Source organism: Phyllobates terribilis, unplaced genomic scaffold (genome assembly GCF_046119375.1).
Source record: "Phyllobates terribilis strain yellow unplaced genomic scaffold, ASM4611937v1 Scaffold_11__3_contigs__length_659146591, whole genome shotgun sequence".
Taxonomy (NCBI): Eukaryota; Metazoa; Chordata; class Amphibia; order Anura; family Dendrobatidae; genus Phyllobates; species Phyllobates terribilis.
Window position 1 is genome coordinate 492,611,948 of NW_027362771.1, and position 12,886 is coordinate 492,624,833.

Consider the following 12,886-nt stretch of genomic DNA (forward strand, 5'->3'; position numbering starts at 1 on the left):
CAAGTCAATGAATGCGAGAAAAAATCAGATGCCGTATGGAGCCACAGTATAACATTTTATTTTTATAGATACATTGCAATTCTGTAACATAGGAAACTGTAAATGGTCCTGTAAATGATTAATAGCTGCTGAGAAAGAAAAATAGTCTGTACATAGATGACAAGTGGGAAAAAAATTGTCTCACTTTTCTAGATGAAAATCGGACCGATTTCTCTGAAACCGATATCTTGTAAATTGTGAGAATTGATACTTAAAGCATATCAGAAACTTAAAGGGTTATTTCCCCCTCCAAATAAAAACAGGTTATCCCGATGGATCGGGAATAAGTTGCTGGTTGCTGGGAGTTCGACCTCTGGGCAATCCCGAGAACGCGGTTTTAGAACCCCAAGAATGAGACTCTACATTCCTGTCCTGAATGAATTGGAGATGTACATCTGCGGCCTCCAGTCCATTCATTGTCTATGTACCTGCTGGATATAGCCGAATGCTGCACCTGGCAGTCTGACAGACAATAGGTGGAGCACAGGCAGTGCAAGCGCACCTCTGCTGCTTTCAGGACAGGGCTGCAGAGTCTTGTTTTCAGGGCTTTTAAAGTCCTGCCTTCAGAATCACTGGGGTTTCAGCTGAGGTTATTCCGGCATCCATGAATAGGGGATAACTTGTTTTTTTTTTTGTTTTTTTTTAGAGAAACCCATTTAAAGGAGTTGACCCATCAGGGACACGTATGATATACCCACATCATATACCACAAATGTATTGTAAATGTGAGTCCCACCTCTGGGACCCATATCTCTACTGAGAACAGTGCCTTTCTGCACAGTAAGTAGAATGGAGATGTGGACGTGGACTTTTATGAGAGTTCCGAAACTTCCAAACAAGCTTATTCAGCAATTTTTAGATCTCTTATATAAATCTCTTATGTAAATGAATGTTGTGAGCTGTGTATGTATAGTTGTCTCTCTCAACATCTGTCAAACATTAATGGCACATGCCAAGTCAGTCATTGGAAATCTTGGATACTATGGCTATGTCCAAACACTATGGCTATAGATGAGACATATAATCTGTGCCCCTGAAGACACAATTATCCAGCTTAAACGAGAGAGACGTGCGGTGGATTCTGGACCCTGCCGTTGTCAAAGATTAATCCAGGCTGTAAGTATAAAAAACTTCCAATTTATGGCAACGCGTTTCAGAGTAGAATCTGCTTCAAAACGCTTTGCTATAAATTGGACTTTTTTTTATACTTACCACCTGGATTAACCTTTGTCATCAGAAGCGCTCGGGATCCAACGCACTCCTCTCTCCTTTACTTGTCCTCTCTCCATTTAGTGTGAGTACAGCGACCGGATAAGCGCCACAATTGGATTATACATCACTCTTTACATAGCTGTGCCGCTCACAATCCGATCAGGTGAGCGTCCAGCCCTACATCTCACCCTGACCTGTTGCAAATGGTGTTACACAGGTATCGTCTCGTTTTTTATCTCTCCAAATTATCCAGATTAGTCTTTGTTGACTCTACCTTAACAGAGACGATATTACACAGAAAGATTACTCCTCTTAGTGCAGCTATATTTATAAGGAGTATATCACCCATCGGGTCTGAGAAGGGAATTTTCTTCTAGACTTTTAGTACCTTCCATTACTTTCCAGTGCAGCAATTCATTCATTTCCTAAATGTAAACTGTGCATTTAGACTGTGATTGAAATAATGAGAGAAGCCTGCATTACCAATATCGCCTGCCGGCGCATTTTAGTTTTGGTTTGTTTTACATACGGTATAATGGGCATATTTACTGACAGCCTGAGGTTTGTGTTAAAATCCCTGTGGAAAGAATCCGCTCTTTGCAAATAAATAGCTGCGCTAATAAACCTGGCAGCGCATTGTATTTAAAGACAGGTGTTATATATTGCCGGTGTCAAGAGCAGTTTGCAGGACACATCTCGCTGGGGTACGCTAAGTAATACCACCCTCATATAAGCATATTATTCAGCAATTTATCATTATTTACTGACACATAACGCTGCCAGACTTGTACGTTCTGTCTTATAACCCAGAAGTGATTGGCCTGGTAGAATATGTCACTCATCCTATTATTTAATGGTGTTTTCATACGTATTGTTCGCCTCCTAAAGTCGCTGTCTGTATATGGCGGTGACATCCGTGGCAACTGTTGGACCTTGTCACCGATTCCACTTATAAGTGCAGAATTCCTGACTAATGAGGTTTTTTTTCCTCTCTGACATGAGAAGCGACATCAGTCATGCACATGTATAAACAGACACACATGTAACCCTAAACTGAGCAGAGGCTCCATGCTCCAGTCAGGCCTGTCATGAAAATGATTAATGGCCAAAAGGCTCCAAATTACCTTCATTGTCAGCTCTGTATTGTTAGTTCTGACAACTAATGAGCTCAGACAGCCCTTCCTTTCTCACACAGCACTTAAAGAGCGTGTGATTTCTCTCTCCAACCTTTAACTCCTATGCAGCCAAGAAGTCACAGCTCTCGCCTTCACTATTTAATATCACAAAAAAATGGCCTTTCTTGGCACTGAGGAGTTGCGTTCCCATTGCTTGGCTAGCAAAAATCATAACTGCATCACTGTCATCATTTCATTTTAAAAGGTGAGGATAAAGATACTTAAGGCTTGAAGATTTGGCAACGATAATAGAGACATACACAGATGGGGCATAATTAATTCAAAATGAGCTCTGTCTCCCGGTGCTAGTTCTTGCCCTCTTGCCTCCTTTCAAAGACCACCATTGTAGATTTTTGGACAGCTGAGAAATTGAAAAGAAGCTTAAAGTGACCCTTTGTCCTTGGACCGAGAAATGACTATACATTACCTATGCATAGTCACCCTACCTGGTGTCTTGCATTTTTGTCCTCCAGCTTCTATGATGGCCACTGCGGTGGAACGGGGAATGCATTGGTGAGTCTAGACCCCTGTTTCCCAAACTCCAGTCTTCACATCCCAAGAACAGATCATGTTTTCAGGATTTCCTTAGTACTGCACAGGTGAGGGAACTTGTGGCAATTTCTGATGACTCGATAATTCCATCACCTGTGTAATACTAAGGAAATCCTGAAAACATGATCTGTTGGTGGGATGTGAAGACTGGAGTTTGGGAACCCCTGGTCTAAAGTATCCCTTCCCTGTGCTGTAGCGTAGGAAAGGCAGGGAAGATGTGCTTTAGACTTATCACTATACTCTCCATGCCACAGTGGCGACCATCTTGGAAGCTCGGGGAAAGGAACATTGATCTGAGTTGAGGAGGCAGCAGTAGTCAAATGATGGACACCAGGTAGGGTAACTATTCAAGAGAAATACAAATTGCCTCTTCAAAGGTGAAGACAACTAGAACTCTAGTGTCTCCTACTGGAAGTAGCAATCCTAAAAGTCAATATCGACCCTTTAACGAGCCTTGCCACATGACTTAGGATAAAAGCCAGAATCCCAGTTTGCAGACTTGCGTTTCGGGGTGTTCTTGATATCTTCAGTGCGAAGTGTTTGTTTTTGCTAATATTGCTGTAGTTTATACAGTGCTCTTAATAAACTCAGCAGAAGATTTAAAGAGACAGTGTTCCTCTGTACCTCTATGTGCAACCAAGCGAGCTGATCTGCCTCACTATAAACAACCACATACTGTGTGACTATGGTCACAATCTATGGATACCGTGATTTGTGTCCTCTCTCCAGTAATTACTTGTAATCTTAAGGGAAATCCAGCAATAAGTGTTAAATTCCCTACAATGTCTCTACAGGGAAAATGAAGCATTACACAGCTCCCAATCTAAGTCTGTCCATATAATACTGTAAATGCTAGGTCCAATAGTGTTCCTGTTTCCGCTTTCACCATAGTAAGGGTCCAGAATGTGGGGTTCACCTTTGTTAAACCATAAGACCCTAATGCGGTATCCGAAAATGTTTTTTCTAGACTAAACAACCCTTTGAATAACTTAGTTAATAATTGTAAGCAGGCAATTGCTATTCCATATGGGTGATTTAACAGAAGGGGGTATACAGACCCATATTGTTCTAGTCATGTGGTTTCTCAGCTTCCTGCCCCCTTCTAGTTTATGCTGACTTGTGTCTATTTGTTTTGGGCCGATTCAGGTATGATGAGATACAGAACTGGAGAAACATAAGTGTTGTTGGATTCATCTCTTTGTCTGAACTGCCAGTTGCTCCTAATAGGCTGTTAATGGCTTTCATCAGGTTAGGAGCGCTGCCTTGACAGTTCCTATGATAGATGTCTTCTATGGAGACCAGCAGCATTATTTAACTGCTTGAGTTCACAAACAAGGGCTTGCATTGATGTTCTGCCTAGGTGAAGGTTGTTGATGTCTCCAGAGTGCTTTGCTGAAGTTTTGACAGTGCCATCTGGGAGTACCAGTCTCGTGCATGTAAGTTACTAGGACTCTGGTCAAAAAATAAATAAAAAGGTGAACTACTGACTAGGATTGTTTTAGCACTTGTAAAAATGGGTATTTAAACCTGAATTAAAAAATATATATTTAAAAGGTTATCAACTATTTTTTCATTGATGACCCCGACCGATCAGACATTGATGACCTATCCTAAGGATAGGTCATCGATGAAAAAGTAGTGGACAACTTTTTTTAAGAATGCTCTAGAATAATAAACTAAAGTACCCTATTTATCCCCCACCATTCTTTAATACTGTCTAGATCCATTGCCAATATCTGTATTTCCTTATGAGATCACATGGGCACGGACCTTTTAGTACAGAAACATTAGCCATTAGACCCCAGTAAAGTATAAACAGATCTTTGCACTGAGGAGGGGCAGTACCCAGAAACACGTGTCATTTGCTTATTTATTATGTGTTTCTTATATAGACCCATCATATTCCACTTTATAGACATTATCATCACTGTCCCCATTGGGGCTCACAATCAAAATTCCCTATCAGAATGTTTTTGGAGTATGGGAGGAAACCGGAGTACCGTCAAAAAACCCACGCAAACACAGGGAGAACATACAAACTCCTTGCAGATGTTGTCCTTGGTGGGATTTGAACCCAGAGCCACAGCGTTGCAAAGCAACAGCGCTAACCTCTAAGCCACCATGCTGCCCACTGCTTTTATCCTAAGTCATGTGGCAAGGCTCATTAAAGGGTTGATATTGACTTTTAGGATTGCTACTTCCAATAGATGACACTAGAGTTCAAATCCTCTTCCTTTCTGAAGAGACATTTTGCATATTAAATTTCCCAGAGGAGCATTGCATGGCCTCTTAGTCTCCTTACACTGGCATGTCAAGCATGTCATTTTCCAAAAGAAGAGACGTTTCAGTCAGAGGCCTCTCCTACATCCAAATCAGATCTCATGCTTTGCACTGAGGAGGGTCAACACCCTAAAACGCATGTCTGCAAATTGAGATTCTTGTTTGGCTTTTATCCTAAGTAATGTGGCAAGGTTCGTTAAAGGGTTGATAATGACTTTTATGATTGCTACTTCAGATAGGTGGCAATTCAAGTCTTCGTTTCTGAATAGGCAATTTGCACGGTTAGTACACACAATTTCTGACCTTCATCGGACCAAAACTAATTGCAAAGTTTACTAGTATTAGAGGCAAGAGGCGCTGCAGATGGAATAACCTCCGTCAATATGTGTTGCTGCCAAAACATAGTGGCGGAGGTTGCTCCACCTGCAGCGCTTTTTGCTTCTAATCCTAATAAACTTTGCAATCAGTTTTGGTCCGACGGTCTGAGATTGTGAACTGAAATCTTACATATGATCTGTTTTTGAATTGCAGGAATGAAAACCTGACTTACTTCATATCTTGAAATATTGGAGTGTTAAGATCTTCGTTATTGATCTACATATATACGGAGTAGAAACCATGAACCAGAAGTGCCATATAAAAGACTGAATCTAGAACTGATTTTCAGTCGCAGAAATTTCTGCAACAAATCTGCCGTATGAGACTTCACCCTGACAGTTTTGTGTCTACAGCTCTTATGCTAACTGATCCTGCAAGCATACTCAATTCCAACTATCCTAAACTTCTCACTAACTTACCCGACATATATTGGAAAGAAGTAGACAATGGATGGCGAGGAGTATAATTTCAGGATCAGACTACGCAGGGTTTTGACGTGCCCCCTGGGCCGTGGGGTACTCGGTAGCCGGGCCGGTCCTGTTCTATTGGGGTTGTCACGGTGGCAGTGACCCGGTCCGTGGCCCAGGGCGGTCAAATACAGAACAGTCAATTGGGGAAATAAAGATTTGGGGATAATGTTCGTGACGCCACCCATGGTATGCGGCTATATGGAGGCCGCCGCTGCGGTGCAGATCTACTGGGGCTGGTGGTGACGCAGCTGAGATAGTGCAGCTCTTCACGGGCAGAGCTAGGCCCCAGGGCAGTATAATTGATTGATGTTGTAGATGTTGCTGGTGTAGTGCAAGGCTGGTGGCGCAGCAATTAGGCAAGGACACAGTGGGGTGCAGTCTTCAAATGTTTACTCACAGTTGTCAAGCTGCTCCCGGTTACACTTTCCAGATTATAACCGCCCACGTCGTCCTGTGTCCTCCGGGGAAGTGATCCTGCCAACTCTCAGTTAATTTGGGTGCAAATTGGCCCTATATGGCCACCTTTTCAGCGATTATGTGTGGATTGTGGCTACGGCACTTGAAGATACAGCAACCTCCGGTTTGCTAGCTGAGACTTGAAGTACTCCACTAGTCTGGGGCCAGTCTCCTACTGCGGCCTGATCCCTCCACGGTCAGCGTGAACTCGGGAGCACGGGTGGACTCCGCACTCCCCGTGCCCCTAGGATCCCCTCTATATCTGGAGCCTTTCCCACTGCTCCTGTCTTCTCTCCTCACTCTCCTCCTGGGCCTCTCTCACTGGGCCCCACTCCTCTACTCTCCTGAGCAGGACTGAACTACGAACTCCACTCCACAGAAGTGAACTCAACTGCTCCCCTGAGCAGAACTCCTTCTAGATCTTTCCTCCCTTGCTTATATACTGCTCTCTCAGTGCTCCCCTGAACTTCTTCCTCCACCCACACCCACAACATGGTTTCCTCTCTTTTGGTTCCCCTCTTCCAGCCAGGGACAGGGCTCAGCAGTGACCAAGTGCATCTTGCCCCGTCTGCTGGTCTGGAGTGGTGTAGTATTGGATGTAGGTGTGTGGGTCCCGGGTAGTGCTCCCTCTTTATCTGAGAGTGGGGTACCACACCTCTGGCTGAGATACAGTACCTCTGTAGCAACTGGACCCGCAGAGGCGCCACAGTTTATTTGTAGTCTGTTATTATGGAGACCTATCAGTCTGCAAGGGAACCATAAATACAAAACCATGGAAGCTGATTAATAAAATAGGTGTGCTTAATTTTTTCATTTTTGATACAATAAAATTCTGATTTGTCATAAATATATGTTAAGACATCCGAGACAACTTTCTAAATGTCCTATCAATGATTTAAATAGACATGGTGTTAGGCTGGGCTTACATAGCGTTTGCACTATGCGTGGCTCTGTCCTGTCTTACATCCGAACCCCCTGCAAATCAGGATGTGAGCGTATGCATCAATGGGGCCATTGTCTATAATGATGCAGACGGAATCACAGTGTGCTCTGTCGTGCATCATTTTCAGCCGTATTCGCCTAATTAGGGCAGTCACCAAGACGTAGTTGACTGCGTTTTGCTGCCTGCCTCCAATAGGCATACACGGCCGAATATGATTAACGACAAACCACACTGTGACTCCGTCTTCATCATTATAGACAATCGCCTCATCGGTGCATAATCTCGATTTGCGGGGGGGTTGGACGTAAACCCCGACGGGACCACTGACTGTAGGAGAAAATGCCTTAGAAGTGATGACTGAGACCTCAGTGGTTGATACCTTTGATATTTCAATTACCCATTTAATGATATCAACCACTGAGGACTTAAAACTTTTATTTTTTTCTATCTACTGGCTAACACTGTACAAATATATATATTTTTTTCCTGTGTTAGTGGTCATAGATCACATACATCACCAATGTAATCTTCTTGCGTAGCTCCATGTGAGAACCATGAGAACATTTTGATTGGGTTTCCTCTATAAACACTAAGCGCTTGTACAACTGTCCTATAACTTCTGGAGAGAATGATAGGTCTTCTATATTATGACCACGGGGTGAAATGACCCCGGTGACAGTAGACTCATCTGTTATAAAAGTTTGGCTGTTTGTTTGCATTCTTTCGGAAAGTTTGATAAAGACCTGTCTAATACAATGGAGAATGCCCTATTGTGAACTGACAACCCTCTGGTCCTTGTTGTTGGGGGTCTATTGTAATCTGTTTTCCTCAAGTTAATTTTGTAGCAAGGAACATCTATCAAATATGTGAAAGGGACAAGTAGACACTTAAGTGCCAGGTGTAGGAGCCACCACCAAATGGGCTATATTTGAGGTATGTACGTACATCCCATTTGTTCAGTTAATGGAGGGCAATCATTCTTGTCTTCTGTCAGGCAGAGGAAGTGGTTGGAAAAGGGACCCCATGGAAAGTGCCTTATCTACCATGGGAAAGGAAGTCAGGGTTATTCTTATCATTGAGTATCTATGTGCCATTGAGCGTGCACCCAGCTCATCACAGTGTAAGACCCCCATAGCACAGCCATGGTATGGACACAGCTAAAAAGCAGATTGCAAGACCTACATCTGGCTGTCATTATACCAGGGTGATTAGTTTGTCTGACAGTGCTTTGCTTGATATCTAAAACAGAAGAATTTATGTTCTCCTGTAGGCTTTGATAATGAGATATGAATAATATGAATTGGCACGGGATTATATAGCAACAAAGGGTTTATTTAGATTGATGTACTACCAAGATCACAAGGGTTCAGGAATAAAATGCTGGGGAAGAAAGAACGTTTAGCATATGTGTGCGCAGAAGCTCACCAGAGGGTCGTCCATGAGAAGATATATAGCGCGGTCTGTTTTTGTTTTAATTTAAACAGGCAAATATAAACCAACAATCTAATGCTCAGAACACTATTCCATTGTCTAATATGCTGTTTTTCAATTAACCCATTGTGGACCAGGGAATTTTTTTGTTTTTGGGATTTCGTTTTTTCCTCGCCTTCTTTCAAGAGCCAGAACTTTTTTTTTTCCCCTCAACATAGACGTGTGACGCTTAGTTTTTCCTGGGACGAGTTGTAGTTTCGAATGGCACCATTCATTTTACCATATCATTTACTAAAACATGGGAAACAAAAATTCCAAGTGTGATGAAATGGTGAAAAAAGTGCAATCCCGCCATTTGTTTTTTGGGGTTTGTTTTTACAGTGTTCATTATGTGGTAAAAATTACATGGAAACATGATTCTACATGTCAGTCCCATTACAACAATAACAAACATGCATAGATTTTTTACTATTTAAATGCTGAAAAAATTTCAGAACATTGTAACAAAAAAATTTTTTGGTCTGTGTCACAATTTCCCGAGACCCATTATATTTTTATTTTTTTTGTTGATGAGGCTGATTGAGGGCTTGTTTTTATGCAGTGAACTGATGTTTTTATTGATACCAATTTTGTGTACATGAGACGCTCGGATTGCGTATTATTGCATTTTTTGGTCACCTCACTTCCCAAAAAAATGGAATTCTCACATTTTTATTTTTAGTTTTTTTTTTACGGTGTCTACTGATTTCGTTCATTAATTCTATATTTGAATAGATTAAACATTTACAAAGTGGCAATACCAAATATGTTTATTTTTCTATTCTTTATATTTAACGAGGGTGGGGGTGGGGGGGTTTGTTTTTTAATTTTTATATATTTTTTTTACTTTTTATATTTTTAAAAACGTTTTTCTTTATTTTTGTTACATTATTTTTTAGCCCTCTTAGGGGACTTCAACCTGTAATTATTTGATTGCTTATACTATATAGTATATTAGATATATATATTATATATAGTATATTGTGAATATCTCGGTCTCCTATGGAGCTCATCCTTTGGCTGAGTCACAGGAGGACGGAGATGACTGTGACAGGGGTCCTTATCAGACCCTTGGCTGGCATAGTAACTCATCGAGCGTCCGCGATGGCGTCACACGTTTCATTTAAATGCTGCTGCGGCATTTAAATGGTTAACAGTCACGGTCAGGACTCTGTGCCAGACACGGCTGTTATAGACAGATGTTGGCGATACAATATAGCCGGTATCTGCTGAATGTGGATGGAGCTCAGTTCCTGAACCCCCTTCATACCTGAGGACCTCTTCCCAGGATGTGAATACAATGTCCTTTTGCCTAAAGAGGTGATTGACTGTTGGCACCAGTGGTGTGACTTGAAGCTCTTGGGTCCCAATGCAAAATCTCCAAAAGTCCTCCAATGGCTCTTTAATAGTATTGGTCTTCTCTTTTGGGCCAACGGGACATTTTGGGCTCCAAAAGGCTCCAGGGCTAGATGCAACTGCAGCCCTGCACTCACTGCAGTTATGCCCCTGATTGGCGCAACGCAGTTATGTCCTTGTGCTGCCTGCACTAAGCTGGTGGCATTGAATTTAAGTAACAGCCCCAGTGTAAGCAGAACAATGACATCACTGCTTGCATCGCCTGTGCCTGGCCTGCAACTCAAATGTTGGTTGCATAGGATTAGAGTTGCTCTGGAGGCACAGAGGGTAGTACTGTTACACTGGTATACAGTGATTTTGGTGCCAACAATGTCTGAACGGTTTTATATTAAGTTTATGGTGCTGATTAAGAATCTGACTTCGGTTTGGCCAGATTGTCTCTAGTATCTGAGATATTTACTAGTTAATTAATGAACTAATGCAACATGATTGAAACGCATTCAGAATTGCAAGAATATTTTTATTTTTGTTACAACTAGTAAGTAAACAGTCTAAAATCATACAAAAAAATAAATTAAAAATATCTAACAATGACAAGAAAAAGTTACGTATGATTTGATTAATTAGTACAATATTAGTTAGTTATTAATTGTTATTAATGTCAATGTTTCCAAAAATGCAGTTTATGCGATCTCCTTTCATGTGTCTCATTAGGACATTCTGGTTGGAGAGTAGTCTGGCATCATGTGTAGGTCCCATCTGACTTGATATCTCTCCTCCATCACCTTCAATATCCTGGTGGAACCTCTCGCCTTGTTCCTAGCTGAAGTCTCCAAGGTTATCTGGAAATCTGTTTAAATGGCTATGGAAATAGTGCATCTTTATGCTCATATTAACTCCCAAATTTCTGAAGTTAGCGAGCATATTTTTCACCAATTCTTCATAATTGTCTGCTCTCTGATTACCCAACAGAGACAAAACTCTTCCAGGCCGAAGCCTCAGTGTCATTCATGCATGTGGTAAAACTTGAATCGTTCATGAGTTTACGAATATAAGGACCATCAAAGATTCCAGCTTTTAGTTTTTTCATGCTCGGTCCAGGGAATCTACAAATGTACTTGAAGCAATTACCCGATTTGTCCAAAGCCCTAACAAATTGCTTCATTTTTCCTAGCTTAATATGAAGTGGTGGGAAAATGATTTTGTTCATGTCCACCAGTGGCTTGTTGATAATATTTGGCGCGCCAACAATCATTTTTTCCCTTGTAGGCCATGAGACTTTTGTCCAATGATCTTGCTTTGCCCTGCTATCCCAGAGGCACATGAAGCATGCGTATTTTGTGTGTCCAAATTGCTGTCCAAACAAGAAGTTCACCATCTTCGGATCAACACAAATCGACCACTGATGTTCATGATAACACATTTTCTGTAATACTATTTTTACATTTTCATATTTTTCTTTAAGTTTTATTGAGTAAGCAATGGCAAGAGACACATAATGGTTACCATTGTGCAAGAGAACACATTTCAATCTTCTAATGGAGACTGCCTCTAAAAAGCCACCAGTCTTCTGGTCGATATTCTGTTAGTCCCATTTGAAGTACAACTCCTGGGATATTATTGCAGTATACAAGTTCTTCCTATTGGTTGAAATATGGGAGAAACCTCTCTACTCTTGTCTAATAGGCTGTAATTTTAACTTCCGCCTTTATAAGATTTCTTTCATTAAGTCTGGACGCTAAAAGTTCAGATGCCTGCTTGGACAGATATAAGTCTCGAATCAGGTCATTGAGTTCTTTTTGGCTTAATGGTTGAGGCCTCGAACAGCTTCCCTCAAATTCACTTCCACTGCTACTACTTGCCATACCCTCCAATCCCTGCCCCTCCTCAGAGTCTGAGAGTGGATGGTTTGTTAGTCTGCAAAATACTAGTATGGGAACATCATTGCCTTGTGGAATAGGTCGTCTTGCTGATTCCAAATCAGGATAATCCCACCGAGCATTCTTGTAACGATTAAAGCCTTTAATCTTTCCAACACAAAATAATAATTGTCATGGTGTTTTTTTTGGTTCTCTCCATACCATTGACACACCAAAGTTTAAACTTTGTTCGTTCATCATTTGTCCACATGTTTTGCAAGCCATATGTGTAGCCCAAGACTTATCCTAGTTTCCAAGTTGTACTCTAAAATAAGCCAGGTATACTCGATGCCCAAAGCTAGTGAGATTTTTTCTTTCTTTTTCAACCATGTACTCTTGTCAGATGTAGCAGAATACATCAGGATTGTTTATGCAGGCTCTTCTTGATGAAGTCATAATTTTTACATGTATTTTATACTTATTAAGACAGAATGTTTTGATTATAAACCAAGACTAGGTTGACAAACTTTTACTGTAGTCAACTTCTTTCCTCAGCAAATTCACAGTAGAATTCTGGCTTTAAAAAGTTGCTTTTATAGCGTTGTAGGCCACAAATTGAAATACAAAATAATTATGTGGGCTATTTCATTACCTAAGACACTGTTGAGTTAAAAGACCGACTAAAAGCTATTTAAT

The 12,886-nt window shown here is 41.2% G+C and overlaps 1 long non-coding RNA gene across 1 annotated transcript in view; it reads left to right on the forward strand.

The window, feature by feature from the left end:
• LOC141165254 (uncharacterized) overlaps positions 1-12,886 on the forward strand; it is a 90,999-nt gene that overhangs the window by 25,122 nt on the left and 52,991 nt on the right. The window lies entirely within an intron of this gene.